This window comes from Thermobia domestica, chromosome 13 (genome assembly GCF_964235325.1).
Source record: "Thermobia domestica chromosome 13, izTheDome1.hap1.1, whole genome shotgun sequence".
Taxonomy (NCBI): domain Eukaryota; kingdom Metazoa; phylum Arthropoda; class Insecta; order Zygentoma; family Lepismatidae; genus Thermobia; species Thermobia domestica.
This window is the reverse complement of record NC_137466.1, coordinates 194,407,609-194,432,699: the sequence shown is the minus strand read 5'-3', so window position 1 is coordinate 194,432,699 and position 25,091 is coordinate 194,407,609.

The window sequence follows — 25,091 nt, the reverse complement described above, 5'->3', positions numbered from 1 at the left end:
CGTATCACACCCACAGCTGCAAGGACGAAGAGTGCTGCTATCAGCAGAAGGCGAAAAAAGTCAAAATGCACACTTGACAAAAAGTCCGTAAGTACTGATTGCTCTTGCTTCTTGTTATGTCAATTATATCGATCATGTTTATTCTTGTTTTAACGGTCAACTTATGCAGAGAGTGTTGTTCTTCCGTTTGGTCTACATTTCGCAGGCAGTGCTTACTCTGACTAACGAGGAAGGTCCATAAACCATGAGAGTTGAATTTTGATGAAAATTTGTGACAAGATTCAGTTCGAGTTGCTAAGTAACGTAGTAATAGTCACTCGATGCGCAAATGCTTCGATGAGCTGCTACACCGATGCCATCTTGAAATCCAGTAGCCAATGTCCAAGAATATCCCTTTGACACAAAAATCAAAAAGTTTTTGATAGATCTGACTTCAGTATTGTAAACCAAGGTAGAACATCTATATGCGAGAGTACTTCCAGTGCATGATCGCCAGTTCGAAAGGCGCCATATTTAATCGCGGTCAAATATGATAAATGGCAAGGGGGACATGTGGGGTATCAAATAGCACTAGAATTTACTCCTGAATCCATTTCCGTAACCAAAGTTTACATATCTGTTTTCACTTCAGAGTTAAGAGCTCTCTCGCTCACAGGAACATATAAATACTGTGTGAGTTAGACTTGTGTTATGAAACACGGTCGTGCGAGCACTTGCAGGGTTTTAACTAATGCAGTAGTTAATGCAGTACAATAGCCACTATACCAATCTGATCTTGAGACTAGTGAGATAAATCGTTAATTAAATTGAAATGCCTATAAGGAAAAATGGAATAGCAGCATGCTACAAGTTATACCTATTTCAAAGTACGATGGAAAAGACTTATCTTCGATGAAACATATGCCTAATATTACTGACGAGCAGAGAATACCAAAGGAATTGTTCGGATATATATAGAAAAATGATATAAACTGGTGAATATTAGTTGAACGGCCAAAATGGTTCAGATTCCACTATAACCAGTAGGTCCACGTCTCGTTTAGCGTAGCAGACATAAGTGTGGGACGTTGGACTAAATCAAACCAAAAATCTATTTTAGGCAATTTTACGTAGTCCGTTATAGTGTGTTAAGTTTTTTCTCCAATCATGAAACCTTAGGCAAATACTATCATTGTTGCAGAATATTGCGTTCTTTTCCAATACTCATACTTGACAACCTCTAATTTACCGTGCATATTACGAAGTTAAAATACTTTAATGTATTTATTGCCAGTTTGTCTAAATACAATCGATTTATTGCTGACGCATTGAACAATTAAGGGGATTTAAATTATCAGTTCACAGCCCATTCTTAGAAGAAGATACACCTAGAAACTTAGAATTCACTTTTCTTGTGTCTGTTCTGCTATTAGTGATAAGAGAGTGCATACACACCTGCTAAGAATAGATGGCAATAAAGATTGTTACAAGATTCAGTATCAAGTTGCAATCCATAAAACAAGCCTCTTTCTTGCTTTTCCCTTCAATATTAAATAATTAAATATCTGCAACTTGCCACCTTTAACGATAAAACATTTGCTTATAATAAGGGCAAGATTAGCTTTCATATCAAAACTGTGATAAATAACTAATTGTAGCAGGTGTTCACTTGTTCGGTGTACAAGTTATATGGCAGAATTTTCACAATGAAAATGCATTCTGTTGTGTATCATCAATTTTGTGCGCCAGTTCTAAAGGACATGCTTGCATATGTAAGGCAGAAATGTGGGTACGTCACAGAAGCAATAGTTGGTTCATTTACAAATGTTCTGCAGCAGTGCCGGATTTACGTATAAGCTAAACAAGCTATAGCTTAGGGCTCCAAAAATTCAAGGAAAAAATTGAATGTACATTTTCAAAATATAAGAAAAACAATAAATAAAGTAACATCTACATATAGCAAGAGTGCATCGTTTGTGTAGGCCCCTATGATGTAAGTAATGGGGCCCCTTCTGCTAGTCTGCTTCCTAAAATATCACTGGTTTCTTCATTTCTGTACATAGGGTCCTACGATCATCTCGACACATAAAGGGTCCATTATCTTCAGTAGCTTAGGGCCCCACCAAACCTAAATCCAGCTCTGTTCTGGAGACTAGTAGAAAATAGTGTCTGTGGTCATGAAGATTGTGACGAAAGTGCATGTGTTAAGTGTCTGTACTGCTCCACGATACTGTGTGCTAATCACTTCGTTTTGGCTGTCCATCATCACAACTGAAGAGCAAAAGGTTAGTAGATTAATATTTGCTTATGTGCATCAGTTTATATTATTTTTCTAATATTTTTTTTATTAATTTTCTAGTAACTTCAAGACATATTCTTGTAAGGTCATATGTGCCGTTGCACTTAACTTATATTACAGCATTCAAATGCTATGCATAATCGCAACACACACAGTCTCATATGTATAGCACACTTTGAAATAGGTATAATTTGTTACAGTGCTTCTATTCCATTTTTCACTATAGGCATTTCAATTTAATTAACGATTTATCTCACTAGTCTCAAGATCTGAATGGTATAGTGGCTATTGTAGATTAAATAACTACTACTGCATTAGTTAAAATCCTGCAAGTGCTCGCACAACTGCATTTCATAACACAAATTTTACTTGCACAGTTTTTATATGTTCCTGTGAGCGAGAGAGCTCTTAACTCTGAAGTGAAAACAGATATGTAAACTTTGGTTACGGAAATGGATTCAGGAGTAAATTCTAGTGCTATTTGAGATGCCACATGACCCCCTTACCATTTATCATATTTGACCGCGATTAAATATGGCGCCTTTCGAACTGGCGATCATGCACTGGAAGTACTCTCGCATATAGATGTTCTACCTTGGTTTACAATACTGAAGTTAGATCTATCAAAAGCATTTTCATTTTTGTGCCAAAAGGGTATTCTTGGACATTGGCTACTGGATTTCAAGATGGCGTCGGTGTAGCAGCTCATCGAAGCATTTGCGCATCGAGTGACTATTACTACGTTACCTAGGGTAGAAATACACCTCTTCAAGAAGGATGTCGTAGCAGTAACATGATGGATGTGATATTGGAGTGTGAAATCTGTGTTCATCAATGTTATGACAAACTTAAGTAAAACCACAGTTGTAAAGAAAGGCGTCAGATTGCAACGGGGCTAAAAAAAACATTTATTAATTGGCCATTTAGGGATCCGATGGTGCAATTTGTACCGTATGGGTGTTGCATGGTACATTGCGTTATAACTCTCCTATTTGAGCTTTTTCGCCCGAGTTTTTTTTCTTTTTCAAGTCCAGAGGCATTGTAGAAGACGTTACGTATGGTTTCACACCTTCCTGCGTCGAGACATAGGAGGTGATGACGTCATAATTCTAAAATATATATTTTCTTTTATTAAGCCTATGTTCATTTTTTGGCGGGCTTATTTTGCACGTAGAAGATTGAAATTTTGCAAACATTTAGTCCACCGAGTAGTATTTACCAGATTTTTTTCAGATTTCTGCGTTAAAACAGGGGGGATCCAGAGGGGCAAAAAGTTGAAAAAAGGTATATTTTTACCAAAAAAATCCCTTTCTTCGGGATTTTCCCGCCTTAGGTACATGATGGAGACATGTGAATGGTACCGCCTGAAAGGCCGTTCTATTCTGAAGAGAATGATTGGCGGATTATAGTCCTAGGGTAATTAGGGATGTCTCAGGGAATTTTTTTAAAAATATCCTTCTGTATACGGTAATATGGGAAATCGTCGGTATACATTTCTTTTTGGCGGGCTTACTTTCGCACCTAGAAAATTGAAATTGTGCATAAACATTCAGCTCACCTAGTAGTATTTATCAGATTTTTCAGATTTCTGCGCTAAAACAGGGTGGTCCAGAGGGGCTAAAAGTTGAAGAAAGGGATATTTAGACCAAAAAATCCCTTTTTTCGAGATTTTCCCGCCTTAGATACATGATTGGGACACGTGAGTCATACCGTCTGAAAGGTAATTCTATTCTAAAGAGAATGATGTTCGAAACATGACCCTAGGGTAATTAGGGATGTGTCAGGGAATTTTTATCAAAATATACTTCTGTATAGGGGAATATGGGACATTTTCGGTATTTTTTAGCGGGCTTATTTTTGCACCTAGAAGAATGAAATTAGGCACAAACATTCAATCCACCGAGTAGTATTTAACAGATTTTTTTCAGATTTCTGCGTTAAAACAAGGGTGCTCCAGAGAGGCTAAAATTTGAAAAAAGGATATTTAGACCAAAAAATCACTTTTTTCGGGATTTTCCCACCTTAGACACATGATGGAGTCATGTGGATGGTATCGCCTGAAAGGCAGTTCTACTCTGAAGAGAATGATTGGCGGATTATAGAAATACAAATGTCTCAGGAAATTTTTTACCTGAGATCATGGTGTTTTGCGCTAATTTGGGGCATTGTGGGGATTCTTGATAAAATTTCTCCCGCCCTTAGTATTCATAATAGAAAGACAATATTTAGGGGGAGCTGATATCCAGGCTGTGTGGCCATAAGTTAGAATTGGGAGCATGAAAACCTTGTATGTACTCAGAAGGAGAGAAGAATTTAGACCCCACGTGGTACCTGTTAGGCGTTTTAGTAAATTGAGTAAGTTTTTGGCTTTATCGATGACAGTAAGAAGATGAGGCTTCCAAGTGAGCTTGGAGTCAAATACAACGCCAAGATATTTAAGAGTACTATGGATTGTAACCGGACTGTTGTCAACATGGAGACGTAGCAAGTAGGGATTTCGATGGACCCGTGATCGTCGTCCAGATGGTAAGAAAACGATCTCTTGCGTTTTCGTAGCATTGATTGATAATTGCCAGATGTCACGTCACACCAGTCGACAAAAGCATCAATGGCCAGTTGAAGGTGATATTGAATAGTAGTAATTGTCCGACCGACAGCCAGAAATGCTGTATCTTCAGCAACTTGGAAAAGTTGTCGTTAGAAGTAGTAGACAAGTCAGATACGTACAGCAAATATAATAGGGGTGAAAGAGAAGATCCCTGTGGAACGCCAGAATTCAAAAAGACTGGAAAGGACAGAGCATTATTGATGGAGATGTACGCAAGTCGGGCTGTAAGAAAGGAATGTATAACTCTGTGTAAAAGCGGGGAAGTTGAAAAGAGTATAACTTGTATATAAGGACCTGGTGAGAAACTTTATCGAACGCCTTTTCTAGATCGAATGCGACCAGACTAGATGGATGGCCTCGATTGAATTCGTTATATATAGAAGTACTGAGACGCAACAAGGGATCTAGAATACTAAAGTTAGGTCGAAACCCAACTTGGTGCAACGGAAGTAACTCGTGATTCTGGCGGTCATGGAGGCGGCGAACTAATTTGCGTTCCAAAATTTTGCTTAATGTAGATGTTAGTTGTATCGGCCGATAAGACGTGAGCTCAGAAGGAGACTTATTAGGCTTTGGAAAATATAAGACTTTTGAGTACTTGAAACTTATGACAAAAAAACAGTTCGAAGTATGAAATGATACTTAGTATGGTGAAGACAGCAGGAGGGGTGTTCTTAATCAGAGTATAGATAATAGCGTCAAAGCCTGGAGCGGAATTTCGTTTGGTGAGGAGTGTGGCCTGAATATCAGTAGGTTGAATCGGTACTGCAAGTGGATGATCTAATTCCAGGGCGTGATTGGGATTAAATGTAATGGGGTATGCCAGCCAGGTAGAGGAGTGAAGATATTTTGAAAGTGTTGGGCAAATGTGTTGACTTTGTCTTGATCAGAAGATAGTGCTTGCTGATCAACAACGAATGGGTAGGGCGTCCGTTGAAATTTTCCGATGAGCTGATTGAACTGTCGCCAATATTTGGTAGGATGTATCTTTTCGTTGAGTTTGTTACACGTTCTGGTCCATAGAAGGCGTTTGTATGCAACGATATAATTGTGAGTGATGCGCAGATACTGTCTATGGAGGCGAAGTGCTTCTAAGTTACGACTGCGAGTGTATTCTCTGCAAGCACGCCGAGCTGCAGTAATGAGAGGTAGGTATCGTGGGGGAAGTTTAGGTTTATGCACGGTAATATAGGTAGTTGGAATATGCTGTTGGGCTGCTGTTTGCAAAGTCTGAGTGAGTCGGGTAACGCCGTTGTCAAGGTCATCTTGTGACGTTAAGACCAAATTAGCGGAGAGAGAGTATGTAATGGTCTCATGGTAGGCTGACCAGTTACTCTGATGATAGAGATACACTTTCTTCTTGGGTATGGTATTGTGTGGAGAAGTATTGGTAGTTAATGATAGCTTGATTGGGAAATGATCACTCCCCAAAGAATCTAAAACGTCAATATTGATGTGATAATTGATCGCTGTGGAACAAATTACGATATTTGGTGTGCTGTTGCTAGAGGGACTAGTTGGCTGTGGTACAACATGAAAGGTTGTATTAAGACTGATAAAATCTAAATCGCTGTTTCTCATGTTGAGGCCTACTATGAAAATTGATATCGGCCATGATAATGAATTTACGGTAGGTGTCGGAGAGGTATTGAAAAAATTGGTAAGGTAAATCGTGTCTCGGCCTGACATAGATGGTTGCAAAGGCTATTGTATGACCCTTGAGATATAATAATATAACATTATATTCTGGCAACTGCAATGTGTGTGGGAGGGTAATAGGGCGATGTGGTATGCGATATTTTAAACCAATGGCTGTTCCATGATGCAGACGTGCGCCGCTGGGTCCATCGTGTCTGTGAAGAGTACATTTGGGAATAAAGCAGGTTAGGTAAGGAGCTAGAAATGTTTCATTAAGTGCAAAAGCGGCGATATTCTCCTCTAAAAAAAGTTGCTGAAACATCACTTGATGCGTGAGGAGTGACGATGTTAAGAAATAACAGGTTGTTTGCCATAACGTATAGGACAAGAAGAATGATAGTACAAGTCATGTTCAGAGATGACAAGTCATGTTCAAACAGTTGATTCAGTAGGTTGTATTCGGAAATGGACGTCGGATCCGCTGTATGTGGCGTGTAGTTGGAGATTATAGAGAAGTTTAGCAGAGTGAATGATTTGATTGAGAACGTGCGGGCGTTGAAATGTTTTGTAAGGTTAGAGTTAAGAATCGTAACAGGATGTGTCAGCGAGTTTGCAGGTGGAGTGGGGTCATCGGAAGTTTTGATGGGAGCTACAAATTCTGGCTTATCAGGGGTAGGCGCAGGCTTGCCACGACAGCGATAACCGTTAGTTGGATGTTTTTCAGAACACGTGGTGCATTGAGGAGGTGCGCTTGAATTTGGGCAATTTCGGGTCAGATGACTCCCGTTACAATATCCGCATTTGACAGTGTTTGTGCAGTTATGAGTGTAATGATCATTATACGTCTGGCATTTCTCGCAGCGGATTGGAAACGGAGGAGGCGTTCGAGACGGTTCTACCTTGTAACGGCGGCGATATACACCATAGGCCCCATTAGCTAAGAGATGATCAATGATTTGCTGTTGGTCGGTCAAAACACGAACGAGGTAGGTAGGACCAGTGTTGTTACGTATTCTGATACATTTCTTGATTTCGAGTCCCTCGTAGCGAAGCTCATCAAATATCGGTGAGTTCAGGCTCAATGCCCCTGATAACAACTGATAACAACTGATAACAATGGTGGATGACGAAGAGGTAGATGTGCTTTTCGTTGGCTCGGGGTAAGAGGTGTCATCACAACCTGCGGGCCAAAGATTTCCAAGGTAGCCTTGTTTCGAACATGTGTATGGAAGTTAGGATTAGGATATTTCAAGATGATGCCGTCCCTAGTAGGTACAACTTGATGCACATCTGCGCGCGGTATATATTTATTGATTTGCATGAAGATTGCTCGTGCAGTTCAGTACTTAGCGTCAAAGTTCTTTAATATGCAATTATACAGTATATCCAGATTAGCTGGCAAAGTGGGAGATGGTGGAGCATTAGTCCAGTCCATCTTGGTGTTTCTCACATTCATTGAGGCAGCAGAACCTTCTCCATCAGAGCTATAATGCCTTGGTTTCTTAGACTGATTGCTTGGAGTGTCCGATTGGAGATCGTGAGCGAGATCGAGACTCAGCCTGTTTCGAAGTGTCTGATTTAATGGTCTCCGTACCAGCAGAGTGACCTGGTTTTGTGGCTGTGCCCTTCGCTCGCGTCAGGGAGGGGGATATGATGACGATTTAACCTTGCAGAGTAGGTAACTCGAATGAAAGTTTTTCAAGGCAATCGGATGAAGGAAGCCCACTGTGGCTCTCATTTGAGGCGGCAATATGTCCTCGCGGAGATGTCGGTCAGTGTAACCACTGGCCTTCCACAAAAAATAGATGAAGAAACGACAAGGTGATAATAGCCACGGGCTTCCACTTGAGTCAGCAATACGGACTGCAAGGGGATGTCGATTGTTTGTAGCAGAACAATCCTCTCAAAATGAACAAAATAACTATTAGATGCTCAGAGAGCGTTAATAATCGTTCTCAGAACTATGAATCGATGATCAATCCTGAATTCTGAGTTGAGTTCCAGCACAAAGCCATCGCCTTCCGAGCATATCAGAAATAACTAGTCATTACCTGAGAGAATTTGCATTGGTATTTATCGTTTAATATGAGTAAAGCTTTGCGAAATATCTTTGGCACTTCTGCCAAGTAACGAATAATGTTCTATGTTTTCTGTAATCGGTCACAATAATATTGTTGTAAAGCTGTGAATCATCTGAAAACAGTTACACAGATAGCTGTGCTTCCATTTGTTTTCTTTATTTGTTATTCTTGTGTCTTAACATATATGAACATAAGATGGCAGAACTGTTGCCTGTGTTATTGTTGTCAGACGATTCACAGCTTTAAATTAATATTATTGTGACCGATTGCTGAAAACATAGAACATTATTCGTTACTTGGCAGAAGTGCCAAAAATATTTCGCAAAGCTTTGCTCATATTAAATGATAAATACCAGTCTAAATTCTCTCCACAAAAAATAATTCTATAACCTGGTAGCGGTTCTATATGGTATCTCTCGTGTGGAATGACCTGTCAAGTGCACACGTAGACAGGTTGAGATTTCCTGGCCGTATAATGAAATATGTATAAAATTAGGTTTTTCTCCAAAAATTAAAAATCAGTTATTTGGTAACACTGTAATATGGTATCAGACTTGCGTGTATAAACGTTGAATGGTTTTTCACTTGAAAAGGGGCTATTTAAAATAGTTAAATAATTTGTTCACTCACTACGACATGATGAGGTTCCTGCATGAGCAGTGTCCAGTCCAAATGTTCCATGAAGTAATAAGATCCTCTTGAACGATTGCTGCAGTTGGGTATCCTTATCTTCCGTTTCTTCACATATTGGAACCATGCTATCTTCCTGTGTTGAGTATCCTCCATGGTTCTCGAACGATGAGTTGATGAGGGGAGAAGGGGAGATTTTTTAACACTGTTGTAAGAAACGATAAATGGTTTAAACACCTGCATGATTTCTTTTCTTTTCTTTTTTCTTTTTTCTTTTTTTTACTGAAAGTGTGCAGAATGCGTTTATAGGGCTACTTAAATTCTTATTGTTTTAAAAAAATACTATTCGTAAAATGTTTTAAGTGTTCCGTTTCGATCAGTTTATTTGATATTATATGAAGTAAATATATACACTCAATAACTATTCATGAAAATATCGGATTAAAAAATTATCAAACTTTGCAATGAAAATTAGTAAATGTCTTCTTTTTAAAATATACTGATATCTGTATTTAAAATATTAAAATATGAATAAAAATGCAAATAGCAAACATGTTAAACGTACTAAAATATTAAAATTATTGTCAAAGTTTCAATATTACTGTGATATATTCGAAAAAATATGAAAGTCGTTAAAAAAAGTAAAATGTATAAAAATGTAAATACATTAGAAACTGACAATATACAAACAGAATAAGGTTTTACACCTGTATGTTCCTTTTTTTAATGGTGCCTTGTGTTGTTTAGCGAAAAGGACGAAAAATCGTTTTTCCAAAATAAAAATAATAAACTTAAAATGAAATGAGATTTTGAGTTTTACGTCCCACGGTTATGCCGGATAGGCTAAAGGAGACGGTGATGATGAGTAATGAATAAAATGGTGGAATGAAGAAAGTGGGAGGAAACGGGAGAACCCCGAGAAAACCCACGCACACGGTCTTTGTCAACCACAAAATTCACTTGGCGGGAGCAGGGTTTGAACCCGAGACCGCTAGCACCAGAGGTGAACGCTCTACCACTGAGCCACCGCGTCCCCATAATAAACTTAAGGGTCAAAAATGACGTTCATAGTTATTGTTATTCACTTCCAAAAGACGTAAATATTGTAGGGTGACCAGAATAGGTGGCTACTATCTGCAAAAGAAGTTATTAATAAAGCGATGAAAACTATACAATATTGATCCAAGTTTCTCAAAGGTCTGATAAAGCTAGTTGACTCACTAGTCCAAACATTCCTGAAAATAAACGATCATTACGTCATGAATTGACCAAAACCATAGGTGGGAAAATGTGTAATACTACACGTACTTACACAGAAAATATGCCATTGACACATGCGAGGCAAAACTAGAAACGTGAAAAGGCCTGCAACCATAGGCACTTAGAAAAATGTTTCTATACATAACTGAAATATTAACACTTTAATATTCAGTAAAATACATGTATGTTCCCTGGAACGTAGAAAAAGATGTGTAAACTCACAAAATACAAATGCTCTCGTAGCATCGTAAAATGTCTCTGCAAGACAAAATACATGAGGCCTATTAAAAAAACATGAGATACAAACACGAAAATATAGTCAACGACATTACAATTTTCTGGTCGGCCGGAAACATCCAAACTAAATTCCCTACAAAACAGCTATGTCATTCCATAACAGTTAAACTTTCTTAGGCACCTTCGCTACAAAATATTTAAAATGGTCTCATTAACACATTAAAATTCAAAGTAATCGAGCATATGAAATAATTGACAGAAAGTAATTTTCATAAAACGTTATGGCTTCATGCTGTCGGAAAGAAAGAAAATAAGTTAATTTTTCGGGATCTATATCAAATTCGAATACTTTCTAGGACATACTGGAACTAAAATATAATTTTATCAAAATTAATATGAAAATATTACGTATTACTATACCAATACACATCATATAATTACAATTCATAAACATTAAAATATTCGCTGAAACGTTATTAGACAACAAAGTATACTGAAAAAATCTAACCTAAGAATACACATGCTTAGTTACGGGTTTTCTATCAAAATGAAAACGAAAATCTAAGATTAACACTGAAAAATAAATTTAACATTGATTATAAATGTACATTTCATATTCTACGCATGAGATTACGTACTAAGTTTCAATGACAAATATACAAATATATATATATAATTAACAACTAAAAATTTTCTTATCCTGGGCATCTCGATACATTCTTTTTTTAATTCTAAAAAGAAAATCAAACATTAATTGAGAGTCATGCGTATGATAACATGTTTAAGAATTTGTAAAATGGGAAGGGATCCTAAAAAGGAATTTAAAATTTAAAACATTTAATAAAAATATATTATAAGTCCAAAACATCTTCCCACTGGCTGAGGGTGCGGAAATCTCGCCAAGATTTCAAACCGTTTTTTGGATAAATACGGTCCCCCTATGCATGTGGAATGCGTTTTTGCAAAAAATCCTAATTTCAAACATCTGAAATGAAAACAAAAAAATAATGAGATTAAACTAATAGTAAATCATTGATAAGGTTTTCAACATTGGTATTCAACTGTGAGGTGCCACATGGAGTAAAGACCAAAAGAGGAAAAGAATCAATCAGCTGTGTGTCGTCCGTTATTCATCGACATAAACAGGTGGTCGAAAATGCAGCGGCTAGACGCAAATGCAAAATTAAAAGAAAGGAAAACGTGTTATCTGCTCTTTACTGAACAGTTAAAAGCTAGAAGCAAAAATGTGTTTAAAAACAATGCATAATTCTCTTTTTGTTTTTTTCCGTGAGTCATCGAAACTGAAAGCAAAAAGGAAGAAAAATAAATACATGTTTATCGCTTAACAGTTGAAAGAAAGATTAAAAGAAATGCGTTGCTGTCCTGGAAGAAAAATTTGTATTAATATACAAAGTCTTGATTACGTTTTTTCCTTTTTCTATGATTACTGTTTCTGTCTTGGTAACTGCAGTCTGTTCGTTTATTCCTAGAATGATTACTACTACGTACAAAAATATTCATAATGTTGTTACAGAAGTTGCGGTTCCTGTCGTGTTTGTGATAACTCAGGTTACGTGGCCGTGATTTACGACTCCTAGTGTTTGTGTTACTGCCTTTTCGAGTGCGGTCTTGTTTCTGATTCCCTTTAAATTTCATATTGTGTACGTTCTGGTCGGCGTATCTTTGCCTATTGCAATAACTATAACCTCGTTTGCGCTTTTTCTCTCTTTGGTTTGTAAACAGCTGTTTTAGTGCGTTTGCGACCTCTGTCGTCTACAACCGTAAGTTCGTGATTTTCACTACTACTACTACTACTAGCGGTGTCACTAGATTCTGAATGAATAAAATCATTCTCAGATTTGTTACGAGGTTGGTTTAGAATACCTGTCTCTGGTTCAGGTTCCGATTCCGATGTTTCGTATCCACTAGGAACATCTGACTGTAACTGGGGTTCATATACCGGTGTTTTACTTTCAACGCTCTCTATTTCTTAGTCGTTTTCACGAAACACGTCCGTAAAGCGTCTATCTTCTGACCTAATTCGCTCTTTACCTCAGCAAAATTCTCACTGTCTTCATCTAGTTTTCGTTCTAACCTAGCAAAGCTCTTATCATATACCTTTCCTAATCTATCAAAATTCTCTTTAAATTGAGCAAAATTCTTTTCAAGAAGTAAGCTTATCTTGGTAAACAAATCTGCTTCCTCATGTGCTATTTTGGACAAGATAAAATAGGCTATCAAAAAAACATGATTAAAATCACCTGAATGTTTTCTTTTAAATCCTGATACTGAGCTGAAAGAGAAATGATATATTAAAATATTAATCTTATAAGTATTCGAGCACCAACGGTCTCGATTCGGGTCGGTAGTTCGGCCGTCATTTATTTGTAACCACCCGAGTGTCAAGTCGCTGTTCGGGCCGCCATTTATTTGTAACCACTCCGTGTAATCGGGTTGCTGTTCATGGTTCCGTGGTCCTACCAATAAGTATTTTCCTGATACCTGAACTTACCTGGATAGGACGATGAAGGACCTCTCCAAGAAGGGTTACAAATTGTTTCCAAATCGCTCGTTGGTCTCAATGATGAGACGAGCATTAGGCGCCTAGAGGTTCGGATGTCTCGTCTCGAAAATCTCACGGACGATCAGACGGTCATCCAGACCCCAACGCACACCAACCTCACTCATACAAACAACGAAAACACACTGGATTAAATAACACTATACTTATTTATTAGAATACTTATTTATTATATTAAAAATAGCGAAGAGGAAGGAACACAACACTGAACACAGAATATGTATAATAATTTTTATCCTTAAAATCACAATTTGGCTTTCTCATGCACTGTACCTCTTTATATATATATATATATATATATAAGATTTTAATTCAGATTTCACTGCAAATGCTTCTCTCACACTATTGACGCACTTGGGGGATTAGCACTGGGGGAAAGTTGTCTGGACAATCCCACGAGGAATCCAGTTGCTGTGCCAAACAATCCTGAATATTTACTATTCGGTACGGACTGTGTACTTTTTTCTGTGGCTAGCTTGTTGCGGGGTAATGAATTCCCATTATGCATTACAATGGATATGGCGCGGGACCTTCACACAAGGCCCTACGCGATAAGCGTGACACTGTCGTACGCTTGTCGGGGGAACTTGCCACCTGACACAAGCCAAGACCTTTACATACTACGCGACTTCTTGTGTGGAAGACGGGCCACAGCGCCACAATTTATCTTTCCAGCAACCAGATACTCATTATGAAAGATTAGCTCAATGGGAGCTTTCGATACAGACGCTTTCATTGCTGAAATTCAGGCCCAACCTAATATACGGAACTCCAGCAGTAATTCCTATAGTAATAGAATTCTAAAGACGAAAGAATGGGAAAAGTGTATTGTGCATTCCATAATGGATTCATCGATATGCCATCGAAAGAGAAGAATCATATCGGTAGTACACTGGATGAGAAACAAAAATCAAAGTAAACCAGCCGAGATTTGAACCCAGGTTGCTCCACTCAGGAAGCAGACTTCGTACCGACCTAGCCACGGAAGAACGTGTAACTTCTGGTTTTGAAGCTACGAGATGTCATTACTTCCTGCAAGACCCGTTTCGTAATTTTAAGAAATAACTCATTTAAACCTTAATCAATCCGATATATATATATATATATATATATATATATATATATATATATATATATATATATATATATATATATATATATATATATATATATATATATGCGATGTATGTGTCTGTGTGTTGTTTTTGCGTGTGCTGGTGCACCCAAGAGATTAATTCATAATAGATTAATTTGTTCTTGATTTTAATCTACAGAACAAATGCTTTTATAATGAAAACATGGGGCCTGTTGCCATAGATTGCTAAAGGCCGTAAATAAAATTCAAACTTCAAGTGTAACTCGGGTAACTCACCGACAAAGGTTTATTTAACACGTTTGATAACAGCGCGTGTAATGGCTGATTTATAAAGGCAAATGATAGATCCTGTGTAGATAAGTGGGTACCGTGTGTGACTGTTGTTCTAAGGATTTTCTGTTTAAGTATCAGCCTAGACTGAGTTACATATTTTTTAAGGAATTAAACATTATAATTGATGTTCGCGTTTGATACTGAAAGAGATTTATCCTATGAAGGGAGAAAAACCAAGACAATACAGGGGGCAGGGACTGTTTATCCTGAAGTGTTAAAATTTAATTTATTCCCATGTCTTTTGCTTTTTGCTTTCCATCTTTCTTTCTTTTCTAATTTTGTTTAGCTTTCCATACTTTTTCGGTCTCTGCATTATGAGAATTCTGCTTTTCGTTTCTTTTGCATTAATTCCTATCTCTTTGAACTTAACGTGAATGGAATTTCTGCAGATTTATCTCGTGGTAGTTTCTGATACTCTCACATAGTAATACTTTTTCCTCCAAGTGGAGGAATATCCTAGCATAATATGTTTTCGGGTATGCATTTGTTGTCATGTTGGTTGTCCAACTATCAGACATACAATGAAACTAGGCTGCTACTGGAAAAAGCTATCATTTCTTATATATCCAACCTCCACTTTCTAATGTTCGTGGCTGTACAATATTTAAATAAATAAAATATTTGCAACTTTTTTAAAGCAGATTCATAATTTGCATATCAATCTGATTGTTTTAATATTCCTCGACCTATACAATTGAGAACAATACAGGGCCGTATTTAGGAGGTGCACCGGAGCACGTGCATCCCCCTCCGTTTTGTATATACACTATCTAAAGTGAGAAACTGGAAGTGGAAATAGCAATTCTTTCCTAAAATTTCATGTCATGTTTCCGTTTCAGGCTTAAAAGAAAGCGGTTCGGCTAAACACAATAGTTTAAGTGAATTCCTTATACTCATGACAGATGCCTAAAGGCATTTAAAAAAATTAAATTTGATTCAAATCTACTGATATTTATTGGTGCACCTTCCTCAGAAAATCCTGGATCCGGTCCTATATATATAAAGAAAAAAGTAACATGTTGTTATAAGTAGAGAAGGAAATGCATTACCTAATGGAACATCCATTTATATTTATCTTGATAGTGGGTAAATTTATAAAATATTTTACAGTTTTTTAGTTTTAATTATCTTGATCAAATGAAATAAGTGTAGCGAAGATTATTTTAGAGGCAGGTAGTCAGTAAATACCAATAGTAGTAAAGTAACATATTGATATTCTGTAAAAGAAATTTATAACTGTTAATGGAATATCCATGTATCTTAATGGTACATAATGTGTCTTAACATTTCCATTATAGTTTCAAAATCTGTTTGTTTGTATTCAACACAGCCTATAAGGAAGTCAAAGCGTAAACAACAAACAGTAAAATATTTTCATCTGGTTTACTCTATAAATTTGAAGTTTATATTCAGGTGTTTTTACGGTAAGTGTTTTTTAAGTTGTAATAAAGTTGATATACTCATGTCTGATTATAAGGAAGTAAAAGGAGGCAATATCGGTAAAGTGTTGCCAATTGTAATTTCCGTCACTGAGTCTTCAATGTCTAATGTCCACAATTGCATTCCGAAAGAAAGTGACACGGAAGATAGTGCTCTATTTTTTTATTCAAGTACACTATCTAACGTGACAGTGTAAAATACCTATATCACGATAAATATATACTGTCAAATAGGAAAATTCAACATATTTAGATAAATATCAAAACATTCAAACTAAATTCGCTGTTTCAAGTTTTGTCTGCTGCTTCCAAAATTCGTCAAACAAAGGTTCGTAAAATCGAAGGATAAATGTATTATGGAACTAAATAAACTATACGATTCGATACAGATTACTTAAAATTAAAAATACCAACAATGTAATCTATTCAGCATAAACACTGTAGTGATTGTTGCGTAAAGGTATGATTCCAGGGGTCTCTCAAATCATCCTTTTTTTTCCAGCATCCTTTACGGTCAGTGTCGCCATGTGGAGGTATCGCTGATGAGAATCAGTGGAATACTGCGTAACTAATTATGGTGCTTAATGTATTGTTTAAAGCATGGGTAAAAAATATCATCATTATGTTTAGCTCATATTACTAATAGAGCATGAAAGAGAAATGACATACAAATGATTTTCAAAAAATTAAGAGCTTCGCCATATATGGATTTCATTCTGTAAGCGAAAACCTACTTTTAAATTTGGGCAATTCACGAGTATATTCTCATTTTGTACAAGAAGATTATCGGAAAAATTTGAAAAATGAGTTTCTATGCTTACTAAAAGCAAAAATGTTTTGGAGGTCTGATGTCCTTGTCCTATTCAGAAAAAGCAAATATCATTAACAGTTTAGAAATAGCTAAATTGTAATCATTCAAATTAAGCTGGAATTAAGTGGTTAGAATACCTTAATGTAGAAATAACGCATTATCAAATAGCGACACACCAAAGTAGGTTTATGTTTTCCTATTTGTGTAACAAAAATAAATGTTTTATATGTTTTAGTCGTTCAGTTCCAAACTGGCATTCGTTCATTTACAGTAAATTCTGAAAAACCGAGAAAAACTGTAGGATCGATGTGTTTCTTAGAACTGGGAATATTTCAGGGCATTCAAGTGATTCACATAAACACTCTCAAGTATTTAAAATTCTACAAACTATACAGATCCTACAGGATTTGCTGTAAATGAACAAAATCCAGATTGGAAGCGAACAACTCATAGATTTGACTTCTCTAAACACTCTACTGTACAGTGGTAGTTTGTGGTCTATAGTGATAAATTTTATGTCATTGTTACCTTGTAAGTCCCGTTTGAAAGAAGTAATAATCGGTGAGTGCTTCATAATGTCTTTTCAATGGAAGGATGGAGAAGAGGTCTATTCTACATTGTCTTCAAAGAAAAGCTTTTAATTACGCCCTTTCCACCATTTCTGGTTTTATTAGAGAGATTAGAATTAGTTTTTGCTTTATAATTATCAATGTAATAACCGGAAATCTTTGATTGATACCACTTTCAGTGGATAGAATACCTCCATCATCGATCCTGATTTATAACTTTTAACCTTTCGTATCCTGGTCAAAAGTAATGGTAATCCAGAAGTAGATTTTGATATTTCCTGGACAGAAAGACGACACATAAACAAATAGGGTAAGTATAACTAAATAAAACACCTTTTAGCTTAACCAACATCCTGAATAGAAATGCATTAGTTCTCTTTCATACAAGAATTGACATCAATTCCTCTCCAAAATATACCTTTCTAAAGCAAAAACTAAGAATTAATTTATGAAAAAATTTTCGAAATCATCTGGGTAAAAGCAACTATATTTGGAAACTTTCTGCTGTTCTCTGGTATAATATGTGATTCATCCGACCCGTTATTTCCATAAGGGATTCAGAAAAAAACTGGTTTGGTTTCTTAAAAGTTGAAGATTTCAAGAAACGAAGTAAAATCACATATTCTTGTAATGTCAGTATTACAACTTAGCATAAACTAAACCAAAACCCGAAACATTTTGTTGTGCATAAAGTGAGTTACTTTTCTTTATTTCTTTTTTTTAAACTGTGCTCTTAAAATAATATTTTTTTCAGGAAAACAGATAAAGACTTTTGCAATTTCTTTCTGTAAAATCCTTCAGCAAGTAGCTCTGTGATTCGCATTCAAAATTAACGTTGAAACTCCATGAGAAAAATCTTTTAAAATTAATTTTATAAAATAATATAATAATCTGTTTGTTACTTCTATCTCTGGCGCATGAGGTCCCTGGGTTTTGTGTGGACAAATACTATGAGTGCGGGTGTTCTTCTATTTTCTTTGCTCTACCATTATCTTAAGTCTCATTATCACACTTTCTTTAGCCTCTGTCCATAATCGTAGGACCTTAGACTAAAAGAAGAAAATGTTCATATATTTTTAAATGAGATCCCTCCAAAATTATTTTAAGTTTAATTTCATTACTATTCTATCTTTGGCCAAGAAAAGAATTTTGGATATTTACAATGCAAAAATACTGCTAATGTTTCATTATGTTAAACCATACACATTTCAAATTAATAGTATCCGACGACTGAAAGAAAGATAGGATTGTTGTAACATTTCCTTATTAGAATTTCACGTAATTTTGCACTCAATAACGATCGCACTCGCCTATGAAAATAAATAAGAAATTCCCATCTTTGTTTCTCATTGCTCTGCTTTTCTGAGGTAGACCAATATTAAACTAAAATCCGCTATTGCATTCTTATTTAACTAACAGCTACCTTTATTTTTTTAATTATTTTATATGTCTCCATCATATATTCTATGAATTCAAAAGAAAATTTCCAGTTCTGGAATCGTTCAATCGTAAAATTTTAACATTCTTCCAAGAACGTTTTAACATTCCGTTTTCTGCCATGAAATTATTTTACTTGATACTACATTATTGTAATAATAATATCATAAAATGCACACACATGGAATAAACATTTGAAAAAACAGCTTTAGAAAAATCATGAATTGGACACTTCAGTTCAGTCTTTCTGCAATGCTTGTCTCCCTCTGAAATGACGACACAATTATGAACAATGAACCGACAGATAAGCGTCAGCACAAAGACCTACTAAAATAAGGATTTTGTGCTCCAAACCATCATCACAGAGCCGCAGCAATGTTTCACAATTGGGTGGATACAATTTGGATCAAACGCTTCTTTGGAAAATTAAGTCTTGTGGTTTCCAATAATGTGAATAATAACTTACTCAACCGTACCACACGTTTCCAGTAATGCGGTTCATGTTGCAAGTTTGCTATACCATTGGCGTCGGGCTAAAGCTTAATGGTTCTTTATCAACGTTTTCGCCCTGGAACTCGACTCTTATGACCAGGGCTGGATTAACCCATCTGAAGGCCCGTGGCTAGAAAGAATATGTGGCCTCTTCTGACTTTACCTAATACATTTCTGTGAAAATACATTAGGAAAATTAAGGGAATATGTTTCATATTTGTTGTTTATTTTATTTTATGATTATATCATCATGATTCTTTTTAGATAGCCAGTTGAGATTTTAAACATTGTGGTGGCCCCTGTCCACTTGGAGGCCCGGGGCTATAGCCCACCCCTTAATCCGACCCTGCTTATGACCATGTCATGCAACTCGCTGTGAACTGTGATTGTTGACACAGATCTTCGGAATCTCTTCATGAGTTCCTTCGTCACTTGCACCAAAATCACAACGATGGGTCTGCTTGACAATCCGCTTTTATGCTCGGCGGAAGTTATCACTATCGTTCTTTTACGACCGCAGTTTCTCTTGACCAACTCTTGGATTTGCAGTGAGTTTTATAAGCCACCATCTCTCAGGACATGATCTCCTAGGACACTTGCTACTTTCATCATGCTCGCACAAAAAAACCGAGCGCCAACAATTTGTCATCTTTGAAAATGAGACAGGTCTCTCATTGTACACTATTACTGCTCAGTTCACTGAACACTTCTTTTTTATTGGTCCTCACACAATACAAAATTTTCCCAAATACACCGTGACCAAGAAACCGGTGCTGCGGTCGCCACCTGACCATTGTCGACCCAGACATCTGATATAATTCCATCTGTAGATATTTCCATTAAATGGATAAAAGTCAGTACGATTTCAACATATCTATGTTAAGATTACATAGGTAGTGCATTATTTTGCATTATTCTCCTAAAATATTTAAAGAAATTTTGTTCTGTAATAAGTTAGCAAAAATATCGATAATGTTATTATAGAATTAGTTATGGTATTTATCTTCTGATGGATATGTTGAATATGTAATATCTCTGTTGTAATACAGTGATTTGCAGAAACTATTCTCTGTTTTCCTGTTGACAATAAAAATAGTTCAGTTCCGCATTTTTCTTTCGTTTACCCTTCTACAGATTATTATGCAATGGCATAGCGATCGACTCTTCATATTGTGTATTTTTATATATTTAAAAATATGTTGGATTAGTTTATTATAATTTATAAGCTAATTTTTTAATAAATAACATTAAAAAGAAGGAAAATTTTAAAACAACATAAATAATTATGAATGCAGTACCGAAAGGTGATACTATATAAAGAAAAACGATCAATACTAAGGTGTTACTACGCACTAATAGCTGAAATTAAAGTGATAGATGATAATTGATATATACTAATCCTAGATATGCATGTAATTAAATAGTTTGATGGTCTTTAATTCAAAGATTGATTTATTTGTTTTTTTAGTATACAGATTCACTGTCAATTTAACAGACTTTTAGTACATGACTCATTCAAGCTTTGGAACTTCTTGTATAAAGTAAAAGACAAACTTTGACCAAAGCATATACTATTTAATAAATAATAACGTTACAGTTTTTGCACTTTGGTCAGAATTTCTCTTTAGTTTTATACTTTTTAGTACTTGCAGGTAAGAGGCCGTATTCGTTTATAATTTCATACGTATACAAAGAACAAAGAAAAATTTCAAATATAACTTTCAAATATCGTTCATTAATTTCATTTCTCACGTCCGTAGAGCATATAGTCTGCTACTCTTTCTATATTTTTGATTTTTTCTATTTTTATTTCTCTAGTTATTGCATTATGTATCGTTTTTTTAAAAATTTCGTTGCTTTTAGTTTATCGCGAGGAAGAGGTATAAACAAAGTGTCAGAAAGAGGGTATAGTTATAGGCATACTAGACATATAAAGGAAGAAAGATATAAAGGAGAAGACTATGTTCTTCCCACAAGAATGTTTTGATTCTCGTGGCTACAGCAGGTCAATGTGGAGATCTACAATTTGTTTTTTGTCTCTTTTTCCCCTTATTTTTAACGTATATTGTATTGTTTAAATGCTTCTCAGTTAACTTCCAAGAATGTATCGTAGTCGAAGGTAGGACTACTTGTAAAACTGATTAAAAAATAAATAAGCAATTATCATGGAAAACAATTTCCATGTTGTATTCAGAAAACAAACAAAAGACTATTTGCTAAATTGCGGTTCTGAAATTAAAATATCGCAGACATTCGTTGATACAGTACATGTTGGTTTTCAGTCTCCGTACAACTTGGAATCGTTTAACATGAGTTTTACGGGAAGAAAAAAAGACATCATTTGGAGCAAATTTATTAGAGTAACTCAAATTCCATCAGAGAAGAAAACGACCATACGAGCTCGTTGCAAAACGTGTAAGAAAGAAATAGTTGGTTTAGTTCAAAGAATGAAGAATCATTATGAAAAATGCAATGTTGTGAAAAAAACTTGAAACTCGAACAAATGGTAAAAGTGTTGATCCGAAAATTGTTTCTGATTATTCTAACCAGTGATGTGGTTGAGATACAACTGGAAACTTCAGATAAGAAATAATTTTGTATCAACAATATCTCTTTCATTATGTTGTGGAAATTTTACCTCGTCCCTCTTCCCTACCTCAGTTCTAAATTTTTTTTAAAAACTTTACACCTTGACATAGCTTGTATAAAGGAACCAGGAAAGAAAGCGCAAGGTATGGCAGTCGCCCGCGTAACAAACCATTAAAGCGTGATACTGTAACACCAGTGCCGAACGTCAGTGTCTGGGACAATTTGATTGTTCGTCTGTTTGTATGTATGCACCACGCTACAGGGTGCAATTTTCGGTCTTTTAACATTAAATTTTGAAGGTAGAGGCGCGAGACATCGGTATTTGTTGTATAGATTTTGACCGCGATCTGATTTAAAATTTCAAAATTAGTATTTCGGATCCCACTTTAAACAAAAAGCAATGTCTCATATAGCCTTGCTACTGAGGCAAGACTGTAATAAATCAAAATAAACTAATTTTATGCGTTTTGAACAAACTTGGGTTACAGGATAAATTTGGCTCCAACTCAGTTTTGATAAAATAGTTTTACACATGGGGCGTTCAAAGCGCAAGGGATCCAAGTCCATTTTCAGAAAGGTTCACTTTTACTCAGCAAACGTAGTATCTTCGTAGCGAAGGGTACAAAATAAATTAAACAAAAACCACGTGAAAGAGTGTGGACTAGAATTCCATAGGATAACCGCAAGACAAGTGCGTTGATGGAATGGGAGAGACGGGGCAAATTTTCCCCTCCTTGCTCATAAATTTAAGATATTAACATTATATTGTGTACGCTGCAGCGTGGGAATGATTAACAAGTCAAGCTCCGAATGCCACAGTCAATTATTCATAATTACGTTAAATAAATGCAGGGTATGTCCAAAAGAATACACCGAGAGAAAACGTCATATTTTCACAACCACAAATTCAAGATAAAAGAAATAAAAACTACATATCAAGATACAATCTAGAATTTTATGCAATTGACGCTAGAGAGGGGCGAGGGGTGTTCGTTATAGGTCATCGGCCCCTTACCCTGAATTTCACATTTTGGAGGCAGTAATGCAGATTTAGAAACCTTTTGCTGAGCAAAGTCCTTTCACCGAATGAATACGGATTTTGATAAGTTATAATCCATTTCCATTAGCCGTAAGGAGCTATAGGCCCATATTACTCTCTTGTATATTTTTCGTCCAATGATTCCAAAAGTGGCTCTACTTTCGAGTTTCGGGCCTGCATAAAATTTGGGAAATTGGGTCTAAGCAACTTTCCAGTTTTAATCATTTGAATGTTCTTCGTATTTATTCCGTAGGACCTCAAGCTTCTTTTGGACCTTGCTTATCAAAAGGTTTCTAAAATTACCTTACTGCCCCCAAAATCTGAAACCCATAGTGGGGATGGAGGCAGTTGCCCTTTTGTCCCACTGATGCCTCTGTCTAGCGGCTGTCATATGAAACTATCCCACCCCCTTTCGCATGGTTTTAGTTACATTTGTTTTGGACTCTTGGCTGCAAAGATATTACGTTTTGAAATAGAATTCAATTGCTGAACAAAACTGAACTTTATTAATATATGTCATATTAATATATTAAGTTGCACTTCTTTCAGGTCCTTCCATTATTTTCATAACCATCTGTATGTTTTCTATGAAATAAGGTATAAAAATGAGAGCTCTTATTACCTTACTTTTTGAATCATTCTTGTATATTGGGCTACAGAGTGGATTATATAAAACGCTTCACGCAAGGAAGAAACGTTTCACGCAAGGAACAAACAAAACCGTTGTTCAAGGTATACCATTATTATTTAAATATCCTCTTATATCGACATTTCTACTTTATTCATTTTTTTTTTTTTTTTTTTGTTTACTTCATGAAGGCCTTTATCATCTAGATCAATGTGATATCAAAATATGTAAAAAGCATTAATATGCTGTAGCTAGTACGTAGCTAGAATATTAAAGTAGTGTATTGAACTATCAATAAAAGGTATTTTGGCCTTGATCCATTTATAATAATAGTTGGTAAATGTATTCTAAGAGCTTAGCTCTATTATAGTTTCAAACTCATTTCTTCGTCAGCAATACAACATAAAAAAGTATACAAACACGAATCAACAAACAATAAAATATGTTTGTTGTTAATACCGGTTGTATGTTACACGTTTACACAGCCAGAATATTTAACATTGTGCTTTCATACAAAGACACTAAAATTTAACGAGGGAGGGGAAATCTGAACCCCCTAGCTAATATAGTAACAATCCTCGAGTATTTACATGGATTTCCTTAATAGAATCCTGTTACGTCTGTAATATATCCCAGAACCGAGTCCATTAATTACTTTCAATATACAGCTCACATTCCTTTAAAAAGTTTACTTTGAATAAGACAAATTAAAAATTAATTAGCTATATTTCAAGTAAGGTTGGTCATTAATTCCTTTACTAGTTTCGTTTTTAACAGACTCACAGCAGAGAATTTTTGGTTCGATACCAAAATTTAAGCTTATGGTGTGTTTGCTCAGTGTTCCCCTTACAAATCCATTATCTTAGTTATACTAACTCAGTCATCTTTATTTGCTATCTTGGTTATTAAACTTATCGACTTCATTAGCCTATCAAATATAACCAGAAATAAATAAGTCGATTTTAACCTTTCTTGAGGCTGAATTTCAGTTTTCAGAAATCGTTAGTGTCTTATCTTAATCCAACGGCATGGTGTCTCAGTAATAAGAGGCTTACTTTTGGTGAAAGGATCTAAGTTTGATCACAGAACAAGTGAGTTTGAGATGGGAATATAGTGCTAGTAAATTTCGTCGTAGTTTTCTAGTTCATTCACCATTTTTATTCCGCCAAACTTTCCATAGTATTCGACATCTATTGATCTCTCTTTTTACCCTAAAACAAATAAAAAGTAGGACATTAAATTCAAAATGTCATTTCCTGTTTGTTAAGATGGAGGCCCGTAAAAATGATGCAGTTGCAATCGAATTTCATTTCCAATGAGGCTGCTGCTATTGCTAGGTACTCAT